Consider the following 19,785-nt stretch of genomic DNA (forward strand, 5'->3'; position numbering starts at 1 on the left):
TACGCCCTGTATTGTCCATTCGCGTTCGCTACTGTATATGTATGGAATGTATGTGTGTTCCCAATCAACTGCTGGAAATGTGACCCAAGAGTAAAAAAGTTCTGTTCTATAGGCTGCGTGGGCGTCCACCACAAACGTGACTGGACCACCCTGGGCCGTAAGGCTGTGTGCCAGCAAATGTGCTGTGAGCAGTTGTCTCATGTTAAGAGCAATTTGTATAACCTGGGGATTCGCCATCAGTAAAGCACCATGAATTTAGAAAAGGCACACCAAAAAGTTTTTTTTTTCCTTTTAAGGTTCAATCTTAAACAACCATCCGCTGTAAATAGGGTTACCTATACAACGGTGGTGGATGTCCTCAGTACCACGGACGTCTCCGTATATGGAACTGAGGGATCATTATATTACATGAGACCGAGATATACCTGTGGACCTGAAAATTAGAGCCTGATCAATCGTTGGCGGCGCCATGTCGCGTAGGCTCTCATTATCCTAATCAGACTGCTGGATTTTTCGGCGGCAAGATCGTTTGTAGTGTGGGGGACTAAGTCTGACCCACGGTGAAGGACCCTTGTCACCCCAAATACGGGTTATGCTCCGGCTAACTAGCAGTGCCTTATCTCTCCCGAAGGGAAGAGACAATTGGGCAGCCGAGCGCATGACATCTTAGTGCTTCCCAGGGAAGTCGTGGTCACTCAGGTCACAACCGGTGCTCTCATACACAGTACGGTCTCATATAAAAATGACAAAGGCAGTTTAAGTTTTAAAGATTGGTTTAATAAAACGACTGCATTTTGTATAGTAAGGCGTGAGCTGCAATAACCAGAACGAAACAACACAGTAGGATTAAAATAGTAACGATGAGGGTGAAGCACAAGAATAAGTATATCATAGTGCAACTATATTAAGTTCTCTCTAAGTTATATTACGAGCACAGCATGTGAAGCTCTAAGCCTGCCTTTCAGTTTCCCCCGGGAGGACATCAACCCTCATACCTGAGAAAAGGCCTGTAAGCTGCATCAGCATCTGCAACGGGGCAGTCAGCATCTAGTTGTAGGTTCCTGGTCGGAATCTCCCTCTGACCTGTACTAGAACTAGAAAGTGATTTTATAACTAACACGCAGATGTTCTAAGAAAATGTCCCTATGTAAGGATGTGTATCATCTACGAACACAAGAGACTAAACTTCTACCACGTGTACCGCCAATGTACCAGACTGTAGCCTTGACTGAAGCACAAGGTGAGCAAGAATGCAGTGTTTGAGAACACAGTGCTGAACTAAGCTAAACAGTGTGATAGAAAGAATAAAACAAGACCATAAAACCTGTTATTGTAAAATAACAGTGCGAGGCAGAATAAAATGTATCTAGGGCAAAGTGCACATAGGCCTAATATGTTAACCTAACGTGCATAAAGCTATATTAAAAATGGCTACACTACAGTGCCACTGTGCCCTGTACCTCTGGGATGTGGGCACCTTCTTCACCTTGGCAGGTGGCGGAATGTCCTTGCCCTCGCTATGTGGCACACTGGCAGCCCTGATGGGTGGTGCACTCAATGACCCCGCAGTTGCTGACACTACTGTGCCTGGTGATTTGGTGGCTGAGGTGCTGGGCTGGGACCTGGAAAGCCTGGCCCTAGGGGAGGGACGGGGGGGAGGTAAAGGGAAGAGGTCAAGGTTTACCAGGAAAAGATTTTTAGACACGCTGGGATGGGAAGATGGAGCGGGTTTGGGAGTGGAGGAAGAGGTAGTGGTTGTAGGAGGTGTACGTTTGCTGAATTTGGGTGAAGGTGCATGGGCTGGAGGCTGTTGTGAGGTGGATGGCTGTTGGCTTTGTGTACTTTGGGAGGAGGGCTCACAGACACACTGGGAGAGGACACTGGGGATGTGTGCATGGTAGTGGGGGTGGTGATTGCACATGAGCGGTGTTTGGTGATGGGCGTGCTGGTGATGGAGGTAGTGGCTGAGGATGTAGTGCATGCAGGTGTGAGTGGAGACGAGACAGGGAGGGAGGAGGAGGATGTGGAGGAGGGGGACACAGTGGAGGCAGTGGATGTTGCTGTGTCTGCATGGGGATGGTGCTTGTGTGAGTGCTTGTGGGATGTGTGGTGCTTATGTTTCCATGTCCACTCTTGTGTGTTGATCAGTGTGCATGCTGGTCTGATGGTGTGCTTGGGATAGGCTGGGGTACAGGTGATTGGGCCGGGGTTGAGGAAGTTGGAGAGGGGAGGCTGGACACAGGGACAATGGCTGCCATCAGTGCTGAGGCCAGAGCCTGAAATGCTCTCTGCTGGGCCGTCTGCCCAGAATGAATGCCCTCCAGGTATGCATTTGTTTGTTGCAAATGCCTCTCAACACCCTGGATGGCATTCAAAATGGTAGATTGCCCAACAGTGAGGGATCTCAGGAGGTCAATAGCCTCCTCACTGAGGGCAGCAGGGCTGACTGGGGCAGGGTCTCAGGTGCCTGGGTCGAAGGTGATGCCCACCCTACTGGGTGAGTGGGCACGGGACAAAGGCTGAGGGGCTGCTGAGAGGGCGGTGCTGGAGTGGGGGTGGCGGCTGTACCTGTAGATGCGGGGGGCACAGATGGACCCGCCACTGTAAGGGAGCTCCCATCAGGAGGAGTCCGTATCGCTGGTCTCAGCTCCTGTCCCTGCCGTGTAGCTCCCCTCGCCCTCCGTCCCAATGGTGAATTCGGAGTCTGTAGTCTCGCCCTCCAGGGCCATGTGGGATGCAGCTCCCTCCTGCTCCGGTGCCACTGATGATGCTAATGCACACAAGTACAGGGAAACCACAAAAAGGGCGTGGGGGGGAGACAGAAGAAAGACATGTTGTGTGCATGCAATACCGCTACCGTTGGCGGGCATGACAGACACAGAAGCCCTCTGCACTACACTGCGCACTTGGGGTCCACTATTCAATCCCTGGGACATGGCTTACAAGGCTATGGCCGATTTCTGCACACATGGATGTCACAGAAGCCTGACTAGGTGTAGTTGGCACTGTACCCAGGTGGGGTGAGGTGACACAGGGTCGGCCTGAAAAAGGGGACTTCACTAGCAAACTCGCCCTGGCCTAGGGGAACCCACAGCATACCTCCCCAACCCAGACACCTATAATGCGTGCTGAATCAGCTGAATGAGAGTGTACTCACCCCCTTATTGCTGCTGTGCTGCACTCAAGCGCCCATCCAACTCCGGGTACGCCACCGCCAGGATCCTGGACACCAGGGGGGTCATGGTGAGACTGGCACCCCTCCCACGTTGGGAGGACATCCCCAGCTGGGCCTCCGCCATCTTCTTGCTCCAGCGGCGAATGTCCTCTCATCTTTTCCGGCAGTGGGTGCTCCGTCTGTGGTAGACCCCAGGGTCCGGACATCCTTGGCGATGGCACGCCAAATATCCGTCTTCTGGTGGGCGCTGACCTACAGGAATTGTACAGGGAAAAAAGAGAAGTTATTACCAACTGCACCGTCACAGTCATTGGCCCGCATCCCTCCCCTTGCCATGTGGCACATGCACTCACCGTCGTTTCATGCACGCCTCATTCTCCCCCCCATCTTTCATCCACCCCATTCCACACAGGCATTGCCCATACAGCATGCTCCCAGTGTACTTACCTGCTTGTCTGGAGGACCGTAGAGTAGCGTGTACTGGGGGAGGACCCCATCCACTAACTTTTCCAACTCCTCTGAAGTAAAGGCAGGGGCCCTTTCCCCAGACGCACGAGCCATTGTCTCTTCCAGACTGAGGTCACAGCAGCACTTGCGTTGTAGGTCCTCTTCTGTCGATGATCAGGTATCGAGTGATTGAACAGATAGAAAATGGCAGTCACGTCCGCGGCAGTGTGTACCGTCACCGCCGGCATACATCGTCATTGGCTCCTGGGGCCCATAGGGTCCAATGTTTACAAATGCAGAATTGCGCCACGGTCTTTGACCGCCTACCGCGACAGTGTACAAGGCCAGCGCAGTTACCTCATATCCCATTGTCCCACTTTACAGGTCAGGCAGCTGACATTTCAGGGACCCAAATGGCTTTATTTTTTACTGCGTCACACATACTTAGGCCTTGGCTCAACACTCATACAGGCAAATTTCGGGTTATGTATAGTTTTCTGAGTGAGCTGTGTGTACGTACCTCAGAGTTGATTGACTCTGTGCTGGCTGTTCTCCTCCATAGGCACCGTCCGCTGGGGCATGTGAAGAGAAGGCGGCATCCTCCCTTGTACAGACCGCTGGTGGACCTGTAGACAATGGAGAAAAGACATGTGATCATCACCTACAGGCTTGATCGTGCCACAATCCTGGAACTGTGTGCCCAGTTGGAGCCAGACCTGATGTCAGCCATCCACCATCCCACAGGAATCCCCCCTCAAGTGCAGGTGCTGTCAGTACTCCATTTCCTTGCAAGTGGGTAATTTCAAACAACAGTGGCCATAGCATCAGGGATGTCCCAGCCTATGTTTTCCAACGTGTTGTCCAGAGTGTTGTCTGCCCTGCTGAAACACATGCGGAGCTACATCGTTTTCCTTCAGGTGGAGGATTTGCCTACAGTGAAAGGTGACTTTCATGCCCTGGGACATATCCCCAAAATCATAGGTGCCAATGATGGGACACATGTAGCCTTGGTCCCCCCTACAGGAGTGAACAGATGTACAGAAACGGAGAGATTTACCATTCAATGAATGTGAAGATGGTGTGTTTGGCAGACCAGTACATCTCCCATGTTAATGCCAAATTCCCTGGCTCAGTGCATGACGCTTACATCCTGCAGAATAGCAGCATTCCTTATGTGATGGGGCAACTCCAGAGGCACAGTGTGTGGCTATTAGGTGAGCACCTGGAACCAAATCAGTGGGAATAGTTGTCTGGGTCTGGGGATATCCCTAAGAGTTAGTGTGTGTCTAACAGTTGTCCCTCGCCATTTGCAGGTGACTCTGGTTACCCCAACCTGTCATGGCTACTGACCCCAGTGAGGAATCCCAGGACAAGGGCAGAGGAACGCTACAATGAGGCCCATGGGCGAACTAGGAGGATTATAGAGCGGACCTTCAGCCTCCTGAAGGCCAGGTTCTGGTGCCTACATATGACAGGTGGTTCCCTATTCTAGTCACCAAAGAAGGTGTGCCAGATCATAGTGGCCTGCTGTATGCTTCACAACTTGGCTTTGCGACGACAGGTGCCTTTTCTGCAGGAGGATGGTCCATATAGAGGTGTTGTGGCAGCTGTGGAGCCTGTGGACAGTGAAGACGAGGAAGCAGAAGAAGAGGACATCGACAACTGGAACTCGGTGATCCTGCAATACTTCCAATGAGACACAGGTAAGAAGACAAACCTGCCTGCTACATATACTTTAACACTACTACCTCTCTACTGTCTGTCCTTTTCACCCAGTGTATGGTCACTGAGTTGTCACTTTCCCTTACCATTTCACAGATGTGGGTCCCACTGTGTGACATCTGCTTTGTTTCCTCATGGACAAGAGCTGTGTGACATAGGTATGTTGACATTACATTTGAAAGAGCATTTTGTCACTGTAATTGCTAATACACTAATTCGAAATCACAGACAGACTCCAGATAGTTTTGTGCTTTAAGGGTATTTATTTTAGTGCTCAATATTGGAGGGGGTTGTAAAATGGTGAGGGGTGATGGTGGAGGAATGTCCATGGCAAAGTCCAGTCTATTAGTCTTACAGGTGCATTGTCCAAAGGGGAATAGGAAGAGGAGCTGGGGCAGTTTGAGGATGGACAGCGTGACAAGGTGGGACAAAAGGATGACAATCAGGGTGGTCTCATTTCTTGACGAGGGTCTTAGCATCGTTCTCTGTCTTTGTCCTGGATCTCAGGGACCGTTTGCGGGGTGGTTCTCCATCTGCAGGGGGTGGGGTGCTGGTGTGGTGGTCCTGTGGCGGTGCCTCCTGTCCACTAGCGCCGGCGACGGTCTCCTATACAAGGAGGGATTCTTGACAACTACCTTGGGACAGGGACAAATCCGGGCGCCGTGGTTACTTAACTGAGAAAGATCCCCCCACCCCAATGATTTTATCCTTGGCCTGGACAGACAGTACAATGGTCGCCAGACGGGTAGGCATTAACACTCCATTCAGAGACCACCTGGTGAGGGTGTAGAAGGTAAAGATAGTTGACACAAGCTGAGAGGTAGGGGCTTTCCTTGATAGGGTGGTGTTGCCCCAGCTTACTGAGGAGCAGAGGGAGGGCTGGAGGGGACGATTCAGGAAGAGGAGCTCAGTGCATACGAGATATGACCCATCATAAAAGCCCGGGACCAGATGGCCTGCCGGTGGAATATTATCAGACATATTCCACTTTACTGGTCCCCAAGCTGTTGCAGATGCTCCTGGAGGTTAGATGTCAGGACATGATGCCAGTGCCTATAAGCGAGGCGCTAATAGTGATGACCCATAAGCAGGATAAAGACCCTGATGACCTGGGGTCCTATCGGCAACTCTCCTTGATTAATGTGGATACAAAGATCCTCTCCAAGGTGCTGGCCACGAGCCTGCAGTTGGTTGTGTCAAGCTTGGTAGAGGACAATCAATGTGAGTTCATGCCCAGGAGGGATATTCATATGATTTTTTGACTTTTGTCCTATGTGATGCACCTGGGTCAGGGAATGGATTTAGAAGAGGCACTAGTGGCACTGGGCATCGACTGGGGGCACATGGGGGAGATGTTGTGGGATATGAGAGTGGGGCCAAAATTCTTGTCCTGGGTGCACCTTCTTTACGCCAAATATCCATGGTGCGAGTGCGGACGGGAATGGTGGTGTTGGAGGTTTTTTGTATGGAGAGGAGTATGAGACAGGGATGCCTCCTGTCCCTGCTCCTCTTTGCCCTGGCAATGGAGCTCCTAGCAGTGTGCCTGCAGGAGGATCTGGTGGAGTGGGCTATACACATCAGGACTATGGTCAGTACTGTTTTGATGTATGGTGATGACACTCTTGTCTATCTGTGCAGGACAGGGGACTTGATACCGGTACTGCTAGAAGTGTTGGAGGACTTTGGTAGGGTGCCTGGCTTACCCATCAAGAGACACAGGACGGTACTTTTCCCATTGGCAGGCCTGGTGGCATGTTTAGGGACTGAACTTCCCGAGATAGGGCTGCCCTGGAAGACGGAGAAGTTCCAGGACCTGGGTATGCAGATCGCACACAGCTCAGGACCCCAATATGACCTTATTATGGCAAGGGTACTCAATGGTTTACTAACTTCCGTTCAGTTCTGAAATCCACTCCTGGTCTCAGTGACGGGCAGGGTGGCCTGAGCAAAATGGTGCTTCTACCCCGCTGTTTGTACATGATTCAGAATTCTTTCAGCAACCTGCAGAGGGCCACGTTCACAGAACTCAATAGTCTTCTGGTGTCCTTGGTATGGGTGGGCAAGAGGGGCTGGGTCCTGAAACTGGACCCTGAAGAGGGCAGACTGTGACTCCCGGACCTGCAGCTTTGTTAAATGGCTGGACTCCTCCAGTATGCTGCGTTGTGGTGTGCTGATGGCACCAGTAGAGAAAAGCGCCTGTTGGCCAGTTTGGCGTATGTCAGTGATCGCCCCAGGCTACAGATGTAGGCCGCTGGAGCGTCCGCAGACTGCCCCCACATTGTGAGACAGTTGGTGATGGTCTGCAAACAGGCGGTAAAACGAGTTTTGCATAGGGCATGGCATGCTCGGCTTCTCCCTCTTTGCTGGCTGAAGCCTTTCCAGCAAGTACAGATGCTGATGGATATGAGTTAAGCAGCTGACAAACAGTGGGGGGGGACCTATACTTGAATGGCATCTTCATTACAATTGGGAAGGTGACCATCTTGTTTGTGTAGCACTAGGACAGTTCTTGCAATATGCCAAGTTCTCCTGCACGGCCTGGGGAATATATCTTACCTTTACTGAAGAACCAGAGGAACCCCATATGCTTAGCGTGGTATTGGATCCAGGCGCAAGCAGAGGTCTCATTTCCCGACCATGTATAGCACTGAAAGCTGATAGTTACATAGATATGGGACCTGCTCGCACTGTCTGGTCAATGTACCTGGAAGACACCCTTACAGATGCCAAATGGAAGCGTGCCTGTGCCCAGGTGAAGGACACCGCTAGTAATGCACAATTTAAACTCACGCAGTTCTGTTAACTGCACAGGGTGTACCTCACGCCGCAGCAGTTGCATAGAATTTACCCATATCATATAGATACATGTCCTAGATGTAATGCGTCCCCGGACCATTTTCTCCATATAACATAGAGCTGCTGGTGGTTGGAGGCTTACTGGGTATAGGGTGGAGTGGTGCGGACACTCAGGGAGGTCACACACATCAAGTTGGAAAGGGCAGTGCGTCATTGCTTGTTCAGGCTTTTGCCACTCCTAAAAACGGGGAGGAAAATGAGAAACAGATTTGCGCTGCTGGGGCTGGTGTTGGCCTGGAGACGCATATCACTATTCGGATAAAATTCGCACTACCTTCATGGCATAACTGGTTGTCGGACCTGAGTAGTCTGAGGCCCAGGAATGTAAGCTGAGATGATTGCGGATGACCAAGCATGCAGAACTAGACCTGGATAAATGGGGAGAGATGGTGAAGGGATTAGGTGAGGTGGATGGAGTGAATGATGGGCTCCCCACGGTAGCCCCCTGCGTTGGTGCTGGAGACCCATTTGATAGGAGTGTATGCGGAAATCAACACAGCACCTACCTCCACGGGGTGAGGACTGGCACACTGGGCATGAGTTTGGCCTGGGAGTCCGGGTTGGGCCTTCTGAGAACTGTAAAGTGTAGCAGTTGACGTTGAACTAGGCGTGAAAGACCCCACCCAGTGAGGGCTGATGGTGACACCTCATGCACAATGTGGTATTAAACATGTATATATGTCTGATGCTGCTGCAATATTCAGTTGTGCTTTTTATTTGTATTTTTCATGGAAAATGCTAATAAAACAAGTACATAAACTGAACTACTTTGATTATATTGATGTACGTCGTATTCAAGTGAATTTCAATTTCTGTCTAATTTATTTTATTTGGGGTTGTAATTTTACTAAATTTTATTAAGAAACCTTTATGGTTTGCAAACTTAATACTCTATGTCATTACTGTGGGGCAAATCTGCTTGGCGGAGTTCTGAGTTTGTGCCAAGTAAGAATGGTACAAACACCATCCTTATCTAATCCGCTATCACTACAAAGGGGTATGTCTAGGGTGAGAATAAAAAAGTCAGGCCAGGCATAAAAGTAGGACTAAAGCTTTTAGTCTGACTTCTGTATCTGGCCTGCCCCATTTTTTGCGTAGCCTTGTAAATGTAATTGTATATTTTTAAATATATTTTCTGTAGCCTTCTTTTATATATATATATATATATATATATATATATATATATATATACATACATATGTGTGTCTAGACAAATATGCAGATGTGTCTTTGAAAAGAGAGAATACATTTCCAACGTTCTGTGCTTTACGACCTGGCCTTGTTCAAAAATCGGAACATCTATTTAAAATTAAGTAAAGCACCGTGACAGTCCTCAGAAAACTACGACTGTCCGGGGAGTCCAGGTTGTTTGGTCACGGTAGGTGAATCACTATCAAGTGGTCAAACTATGCTCCCTCCTTTAGCCCTTGAGGCCTCTCTGCGAGCACTCACACCACAGAGGTCCCTGCCTACGTTCCTCCTACTACCCTAACGCACAGACGAATCTCAACACAAAACCTCTTGCGACGGAAAAGCTTTAACGCTCGTGTCCCAGAGAAAGTGCCTTTCTAGGTGATCTGCATTAGCGAAAAAATCTTCGGATTCATACTGATTTCCTCGCCGCAATGCTGCATCCTGTTTATGCAGGTTCTGGCTGTAACTCTACACATGATGACGCACGAAACTAGGACGTGACGTCCTTTGTCACGTGCCTTTGCTTTGTTGCTAAGGGTCATTCCTCTAATGGGGGCGAGTCACTGTCAGCGCGGAAGTGGCAGAGCCGGGCCCAGACTGAGCACAAGGAGCAAGGCTGTCAGGCTGCAGCGGCGGCACTCTGGCCCCATGGAGGAGGAGACGGTAGTAGAGGCTGTGGGGTGTAAGATGAGCAGGACCCAGACCAGCGGCAGCTCCTGAAGCCCTGCACCCACTTGAGGTATGGACTACTGTGGGAGGAGATACCCCAGTGCTCTGGGGAGGGTGTCTGAACACGGGGTCCAGAAACAATGACGGGCCCGATGGAGGCATGGACAGCCCCCGGCGAGTGAACATACAGCACCCAACTAAGGGATGTTTCCGATTCGAAGAGATGGGAGGCGGGAGTGTACGTCTGCAGTTTATCCACGTTCGCAGTGGTGTACCGAACTATAAAGTGTGATGCGACGATCTGGGGTAGTTATTGTGCCACTGGAAGGCAGGACTGTTTGGACTTGTTCTGAATGTTTGACAACGTTCTTCAACCTTACTGCGTGTGTCCAATCATTATTTTTTGTACAAAAAGAGATTTGGTAAAAACTGGGAGCAGATCGCTGAGTTGAGCACATACCATGGGAAACGTACCCTGGTTCCAATTCCAGTAAGATAGATGAGGGCATTGAATATCAGCCGCAGTTAAGTGGGTGTAACCTCAGGTCGTAGGTTCCAATGCATTAAGGCGGCTAAGTGGTTTATTGTACCATCTGCACGTGCGTGTGCGTACAATCATAAGACGGATTTTCCCTTTTCCTTGGTTTCTACGTAACGTGCCCCTGGTTCCAACTTTGGGTTAATTCCAGTAGAATTACTTCAGAATAGTTTTATGTTTGTTCGATCATCTCAAACATAAGATGCTCTACGATGAAAACACAGTGTGTTTGTGGAGTCCGGGTGAAAATATAAAAAAGTTGTTGGGCAGTATACGTTACTATTAGATTTTACATTAAACATTATTTTTTTGCATTACACATACGTATGGAACAGTGATATACTGCGATGCCCACCGTCATATACGTTTTGGTCACGTACCTAAACAAGGGCTGAAACCAAAGTTTCTGGGTTCCAATATCAAAACAAGCATTTGCACTGCACCCGGTCTTGAGTTTGCTTGAGCTAGAGCAATTAGCATTGTAAACTCCTAACCAGACTTTTCTTGCCACATAAATTGAAAATGAAAATAAAACATTTCCACATAACTAATTGGACTTTTCTTGCCATATAAACTGAAAATTAAAAGTTTCACATAAGCGAGCTGACAGCCGGCGTCAGGGCAAAGCAGACACACAAAGGGAAATAAAAGTTCACTCGTATTGAAACCTATAGTCAAAAGTGCAGTTATCTACGTAACTGGCTAAAGTGCAATTAACTATGTAACAGGGTCGATGTCATGCAAAGCAGCTCTCGACTTGGCCCCTGCGAGATCGTGCTGCGAAATAAGAGAAAAAGTAGTCCAGAAACCGGACGGAAAACATGTAATCCTCGTATGTTTCAGTACTTGGTCGCTGCGCTCAAGGAGGGCTAAACACCGGAAAAAGCATGACTTACGCATGCCTTTCACTAATGAAAGTGAGCAGATTTTAAAAGGAAAGCTCACAAACCAATGAAAGAAACTGATGTGACATGGGTGTGGTTTGAAGCCCAAAGAGAGATTACAACAGGGATGGAGCGCTTTGCACTCCCCCGTAATGACTACATTTCAATATAGTACTAGTAAAATCTGTATTTTTTTTTGGTGGGAGGTACGACACTGGAGCCTCTGGATAGTAAACTTGCAGCCTATTGTACTTCTCAGTTCACACACAATTGAATAAGGTGCCTTTAAGCTTACATGCAAAATGGAGTTTTCAAAAGGAAAACATATGTAAAATGTGTGCACACGTGGTAATTGAGGACTGGAAGTCAAATTAATCTTGCTGTGAGGTACTAACAAATATATTAATGACGATGCTCATGAATTGCTTCCACCTATCGCAACAAAGAAGTGGTGACTGGTGTCTCTGGGCCACCAAGCTGCTGATTACAATAAATGGAAATGTATTTTTAATGGTAGAAACGGTGAGAAACCTAAGATTCAAAAGTGAAAGACTTCTCTATATCAGCTCATTCTAAATCACCAAGGTCCTAATGCATGTTAAGCACATCCTTTCCCATTTCTCTATCTATTGTGGGTAGAATGTGAGGTGGGGGTAGCCTACAGAAACACTTCTATAGGTTTATAGAAACATTCACCTTTTCCTCAGATGCCCCTGTTTCCAAGGCAACACGACACAGACACTGCAACTGGCCTGGGCCATGATATTAACCTAACAATGTACTGATTAGACATCTGTGAAACCCCACCCTCTCCCCTTCCCCCTGAAGTTACATACCTGAAATAGTTGCCTTGGTACTTCCTGCATGCACATGCACCAAGTAATCTGGCGTAAAAAACAGGTGGTCTGTATATCCTCAACAGAAACCTAGGACATACATATATACAAATGACATTAGTTCACTTGTAGTTAATTTAATTTTCAGTATTATTTCACTGTGGTCCAATCTTGTCCTTGGTAGTAGCTTGGTGTTATTACTTCCCTATCAGAGTGAAACTATCACCTGGTGTGAGAATGTACCAGCAACAAAAACTGTAGAATGGAACCCTACTTTTTTTGCTGTTTTATTAAACGACAATCTGGCCTGAGGGCATTAGTACACTTGATCATTTAATGCAGTCAGCATATTTCTTATTCATAATCTGCATATGAGGATGCATGTGGAATAGACCTATGTGCTGATTGTGCAGTGTGCCACAGTGTACAATGTGGTTGAAAATTCCGGCTGTAAATTACATGCAGAGTTTCTATTCAACTAATCAGTGAATATCTAGCCACTGGTTTATAATCTGGATTGTTCAGTCCAAAAACAGGATTGTAATTGAGGCTTTGTCATATTTTTTCATGACAAGAAATGGGAGGTGTTTTTAGTTCAAACACAGTTTTTAGAAATGTTATGGCACACATCAAAGAACTAGCCAATTTTCTATAAGTACTGTAATAGAATGTCATCATAGTTACAAAAGTAAGGTTATAACTGTAATTTGGCTTGGAGCTGCTTTAAACCTTTTGAGGTCAGTAACCCTTCTGTCCTGCTCAGTAGTAATGCATTTGAAAAAGGGGAGCATTCATTTTCTCCAGATTCAGACTTTTAGGCTCACTCTATATTTAACAAACAATAACTAATTACTTTCTGATGGCAATCTTTAGTGCTGTGTTTTTATTTACACATAAATACAAAAACATCTCGATCAACATAAACAATTCTCTTTTCACTGGTTCTTCCTGTTTTATCAATATTACAGAATATAACAAAAGAATGTTAGTCGAATATTCCTTAGTCAACTCTCAAATCAAACTGTGAAAGATATCCAGATTTTGTTCAAGGTTACTTAATTGTTTATTTTAGCAAGAACACAGATTTTGGTCAGAGATAGACCATTATGTATTTGAACCTGAGTCAACACATGTTTCCCAGCTATTTTTTCAGGACTCTTATAAATAAAGTTGTCTTATATTTCTATGCACTCCTTATATTCACATTCCCTATCTTCGCCAATCTGTTCACAATCTAAAATCCAAATCCATGTAAATGACGACCCTTTACTGTGTAGTAAATTCATACACACTGGTGGCTTTAGATTATATCTTACAAGAGCTCTGAAGAAGTTGCAGTTTGCACATGTTGGCTTAGCTCCCATATATAAGGTATAAAGTACCCCTGGCATACATGATAAGGATATTGCACGTCACCAAGGTGTTCCATAACCATATAGAGAAATGAGACTGAAGGCTGAACCTTTATGAGGTTTTGTAACTTCGAGGAGACTTGCAATATCCTTATCATGTACCCTAAAAGGGCACTTAATTGTCTTTACCTCAAACTGCTTAAAGCCTTGGTACACAGGTTCTTTCATATGAAAGAGTGAGCATGGCTGCAAACATGAAAAATAAAATAATACCTCGAGTGCAGAATTAAACACGTCAAAATTCGGTTAGCTATTTGTTGCAAACAGACTTTAGAAACAGTTCAATACAAGTCAGTTTAAAAAAAAAAAAAACTACAGTAGCTCGAATTGGGTAGAAACATGCAGAAAGATTCTAGCTTTTCCCCATCTATGGAGTGTAAAATAAACATTCTCTCTGCTTGTCATTGTGAGCTATTAAAATAGAGCAGCGGAAAGAAAAGCATTCTGTTTTCATTGCTTTAAACAGCTGCTTCAATTATGCTCTGTGAGCAGACCAACCTTTCACCTCGGCTGCTGGCTCTGGCAGCATGCATTGTGACCTCAGAACTTAACTGTAATAACTTATAATAGTAGTATAATGGTGTCTTTTCTTTATAGTCGGTGACTGATTGCGTCACTAGTTGACGATTAGAAGTTTGCATTTATACAGGGATTACAGAATCCAATATATTATATAATGATCTATTGGTGAACAAAATTGCTTGAGATAACTCTAACTGCTGAATTTGTATGGCTTTGTGCATGTAAAATGTGAACCTAACTATAACATCCCTGTAACCTTTGTTTTTATATATATATATATATATATATATATATATATATATATATATATATATATATATTTACTGCAGCAGGCAGTTTTTAATGTTCTTGGCACTTGACTGCGAACCATCACTACCTTTTTAATACTTCCACCGCAGCATTTGTGCATGCCGGTGTTTGTATGCTCTCACAAGTGAAAAGCAAGCCAAACCTAATGGTTTTGCCGATGTTTGTTTTATCCTCACATGTTAGCTGACTTGATTTACTGAGTTTAACATGAGGCTTTTGGGAGCTGTGTGCACAATCCGAGACACAGACCCAAACTTGAGCAATTAAATGGTCAATTTTAATTTGTCGTATCTGGATTACAATCAACACCTCTTAATTACAGAGTTCTGAAGCAGCGCACTGTAAACTGCTATCGCGCTATATTAAGTTGTTTCCTTTTTTCTTCTTCTGTACTTTGTTATACTTGTCGTTAACTTTAATTATTTTATAACTTTTAAGCACTCTGAAGATTCCCATCATACATACATATTTATAGTGTTTGCTGTCATATTTTCTTAAAACGGGAAAAGAAATGGATATTACTCTGTCCGACCGATGCATTAAATCCTGAGAAGTCCTAAATTTGCTCATACGGGATTGATTATTCATTTGTTTGAACATATTTGTGAGATATTGCATTCCCCTAGAATTCCACGGTTGCTCCTGAAACAAGTCCCACGGCCATAATTTTTTAGTATTCACATATGTAAAATGTCCGCATTTATCAAATCTGCATAAAGAAATCTGATGCGATGTGCAGAGCACATTTCACGTTTTTTTTCATAGTGGGACAACGGTTGTCACACACACACCTATTGAGTATAGGGGCCCTCACATTCCCACCCTAGAGAGCCTTTTACTCCTGCTCTTGCCTGGACTAATGCTGCAGTGTTTCCCGGTTGTGAAACTACATTCAAGGCATACGTAAATATGCCCCGCTGTATGAACGCGTGGGTTTCACCTTCTCTCACTGGCATGACTGTCCCTTGGCAGCTGCCAAACACGGAAGTAACCCTAATTTTGCAAGAAGAGGCGATTATACCGCAGCGGTTGAATGCCAGAATCGCAATTCCCCTTTTTGACGGTTAAATCCAGCCAGTGATTCTTTGAATCAGGCGCTGGATTGTGCTCTTGCAAACGCATTTGTTTTCATTCGTTGGTCGGCATTCAGTGCTCATGTAACTTATGACTCTGGACCGTGACTAGCAAGTGTTTTCTGTTAGATACAGATCTTGGTCATGGGTTTTGGACTTTAAGCCCTGAGGGCCCTAGTGTTCTCATTTTATCTCCCTGCCCTACCCCTCTGTCACACTTTCAAATCTTCATGCCTTGGGGCCTGTTAGAGGCAGCGAACGTCGTTGTGCTGGAGCTGAACCATCACACCTCACCCCTCCCAGCTTGCTTCAATGTCCGCCACAGAGCAGGTGCTGGCCTTTCTCTTCCTCTGGGAGAAACCGCTCCCGATTGGTGGAAACTCCCTTGGGAAACGTGGGACCGTACTCACACCTGAAACTGCACTCCTGAGGCATAGTAAAGACTAGGACTCTGTGTTCCTGCTTCCATCACCCTTTGTTCTTTCTATAACTCGTTCATGCTTGTTTTCATGATAGTTTCAGTCCAGCTGTACGTTTTGGGTGAGTTTATGGTATTGTATCAAAACAGGTCATCAGTGGCATAGGCTGGTTTCCAGGAATCCTAATGCAGTCATTGAAACTGCTCATCTCCTGGCCTCCTTTTTTTGCTCAAACACCTTACCTGCTCCTCACGCCTATCCACAAGTACCTACCGTCTCCCACCCAGACCGTCACTGCTGTTGTTCTGCACACACTGTGTCCTACTTTGAGGCACCTAGAATGAACTTGTCGAAGTAGAGAAACCACGGCTGAGTGTGTTTACTTGTTTTAAACATTGAGCTGAGGGACAATCTTTTTTCCCCTGCTGTAACAGTATGGACCTACATAAACCCCAGCGATCTCTTTGCTCTTACCCTATTTCTGTTCTGGGTCTTTTCAGGCCCCTGAACACAAAGGCAAATAATGTCCGATAGAGCGGCTAAGTCACTGTGGTCTGGGAGTGTCAAGCTATCAGGCACAAGCAGACGTGTAAACTGGAGTAAGATCGGATTTCTAAGCAGTGCAATGTGGACCTTATGATAGAAGAAAACACAGTGGTAAACAAAAGATGCAAAGCCAGTTTCCTGGTAGAGGTAGGAAAGCGTATTCACTTGGCTCACTATACTCGAGTGCCCATAGCAGTGAGAATTTTCTACTCACAGATTGAGGGGGACCCTCTGGCGAACTGACACAGGAAATCCTGATACAAACAGGAGTGTGCTAAGGTTGCGCACTGGCCCCCACGCTCTTCCTTTTGTATATTAATGCATGCATCCTATATCTTTTTAATTGTGAAAATGACTCCCCAATGATCAAAGATGCCAAAATGTCTTGTTTACTTTTCGCTGATGATACTTTGCTGCTATCAAAAAGCCCTACAGAAGTTTTCTCTTTTTTGCACAGATTATGGCTTGGAAATAAATAATGTTTGGTGACTGCAACATGAAAATAAAAATATATCTAGGAGGGGAGGTGTTGGAGAGGGTCCCTGAGTTTGATTACTTAGGCATCAGACTTGAGGAGTCTCTTAGGTGGTCAGCCCAACTGCAGAAGAGCACTGTGATTATAAAACAAAGAGGGTGGTCTATTAAAATTTTTGCCAACAGGGCATCCACCTTTCCCATTTCCCCACCCATGGAAAATTATAAGACCCAAGTCTGTGGTGCAGCTCTTTATGGAGCAGATATTTGGGGACATTGTAATCTGGATATCTTAGAGAAAGCTGAGAACATATTTTTAATGTCACTATTAAAAATCCACCAAAGCGCCCGAACACTTCCCATCTGCATGGATTTAAATCTGAGAACCATCTCAGATGTGGCAGCATTGAGGCCTATCCAATAATGGATAAGATTGTAGTCCACGGAGGACCTAGTGCCCTATAGGGAATGGATTCAAAACCTGATAGACGGTTCTCATGTAGATAAGATTCCCTGGTGCAGCCACAAAAAGAGATGGCTTTTTAAGATAGGTTTGGGGGACTACTGGCTAAACCCTTCAGGGCTTCTGCTTAACGCACACGTAAAGCTAAAATCAACTTATTGGAACTTTTTGCTGGGGGAGAAGATTTCAAGGTTTTTTTCAGGCAGCTTTGTCGACTCCTTTTTATCATTTAATTGCTCTTTTGATTTTTATCTAGACATGGTATCTAATCGGTTTGCATGTGCACTTTATGTTAAGTTTAGACTGGGAAAGTTACCATTAGCAGCTTTTACTTGTTCATGGAATCATAAGAATGACATGTCAAACACCTGTCTGGTGGGTTGTGAGGTAGTGGAGACCATCAAGCATGTATTATTATTATGTACGGCTCATGATAGGCAACAAACTTGCTGGATCATACCCTTATGCAAACTTATGGGCAGTACGGATCGTCACTTAGCCATGATGATATGCAGAACCAATACCAGCGACCTGGTTGTATTTTCCATTGCAAAATGTGTATTGGCAATATGGTTTATTAGGTTAGAAGTTCTTGTCTAGAGATGAACATTATTGCTTTTAGAGAGGTTCATAGATTGCACTATGCTGGTGTTCACAATTAGACTTTGGTTCTTAAAACTTTGTATCCTTTTATGTTGTGTGAATCTACTTCAACATTATTTCTGTATTTTAATTAAGAATGATTTTTATATGAATTCATGTTTGTTGCCTTACATTATTTCTGTATTTTAATTAAGAATGATTTTTATATGAATTTGTGTTTGTTGCCTTTTACGGCTTTATGTGAGCCGAAATAAAGGATTGACTACTACTCACAGACTGAGATGACCCAACGTCTCCCTTGTTCACCTTTTGTGAGCATAAATGAGGTCTAGGTATAATTGCAATGGCACTATTGGCTTGCAATATTTAAAACTCACAACTCGAATGTCCATCCAAAGTTGAATTAAAAAAAAAAAAAAATAGTAATCCGTTCCTAAAAAGCTTATGATCAAAGTAAAGCAAATGGGACAAGCAGTTGAATCTGAATTTTGTGTTAAGGAGTTAGAATAAACTTATTTTAGGAACGTTTACACAGTAGGCAAAACTAATGAAATATGACTAAACATGAATGGAAAGAAATCTGTTGAACCTCGTATGAGGGGAGCTACAGGGCACATCTGAGCTACTGGGTCCATGCCTTGGTGGTTGAGAGAATTTGCCTCTGGCGTCTTTGGATCCATCCTACTATGATTCTGAAAACTGGGACAAAGGACACCCTTTCTGAGTGCAACTCTCAAGGTAGCGAGGGTCGATCCGTAAAAAGCTTCTAAGGGTGGCAGTTTGGAGGACAAGGGATGAGAACTCGAAATTCAACCAACAGATGCAATACAATTTTCCAGTTCAGTGCTTAGCAAGTACTGTAAATACAGAGCGTCACGTAAAAACACACAGCACAATTTGAGAAATGGGACTCTGGGTTGAAATCCTGTTTACGATACCATCCCCTTGCTGATGGAGCTCACTAGCATTGAAATACCTTGCTTCTTATCTGGAATACGGCACTAAATTAGACACAGGTGCATTTCACTCAAAATCACCCTCAATCTGTACTTGTGCTCAACAGTGCGTTTGCTTGTCACTTCTTAATATTCATAAAAAGTCTCAGCTTGTGCAGCAGACCTCAGTCTGCTACCCGATCTCTTGTCACACATTTCTTCAGCCCATGTGGTTTACCTGAGTCTGAGAGTTGCAGGTCCGGTGTGTGCACCATGGATGTATGCAGTGGTTCTGCTGCAGCAGCCCTGCGCCACCAAGGTCCTCATTGAATTTATGAGGTGCCTTGTCGCCATCCTCCTTCACTTCAGTGTCTGGATCGCCAACCCCCAGCCACAGGTATGCTGTATATACACTTTCACTATCAGGGGAGGCTGTATCCGCCCTCCACCTTGTGTCATGCTAAACCAGGGACCACCCAAGAAGGAATCCATTAGTCCCTGTACTCATACTCTCACCACACACCAGTCCTACTACCATACATGTTTCCCGCACTTGCTGTACAGACACCTGCTTGACATGAACACAAACTGTCCGAGCAAAGATCTCAGGTTCACCTTACAGCAGAACCTTACATGAGATGGGCGAGTAGACCATATTCTTGTGAAAACACAGAAAAAGCTTAGCCGTGCTAATGATTCTCAGAAACT

General features: G+C 45.6%; 1 protein-coding gene and 1 pseudogene across 1 annotated transcript in view; both read left to right on the plus strand.

Moving 5' to 3' along the window:
- The window catches only part of LOC138249523 (elongation factor 2 pseudogene), a 63,645-nt pseudogene that overhangs the window by 30,597 nt on the left and 13,263 nt on the right, over positions 1 to 19,785 (plus strand).
- NIPA2 (NIPA magnesium transporter 2) overlaps positions 9,952 to 19,785 on the plus strand; it is an 88,127-nt gene continuing 78,293 nt past the window's right edge. The window contains exon 1 of the mRNA XM_069204287.1: positions 9,952 to 10,133. The gene's annotated coding sequence lies outside the window, so the exon portion shown is untranslated. The remainder of the gene's footprint in view (positions 10,134 to 19,785) is intronic.

Source organism: Pleurodeles waltl, chromosome 8 (genome assembly GCF_031143425.1).
Source record: "Pleurodeles waltl isolate 20211129_DDA chromosome 8, aPleWal1.hap1.20221129, whole genome shotgun sequence".
Lineage (NCBI taxonomy): Eukaryota > Metazoa > Chordata > Amphibia > Caudata > Salamandridae > Pleurodeles > Pleurodeles waltl.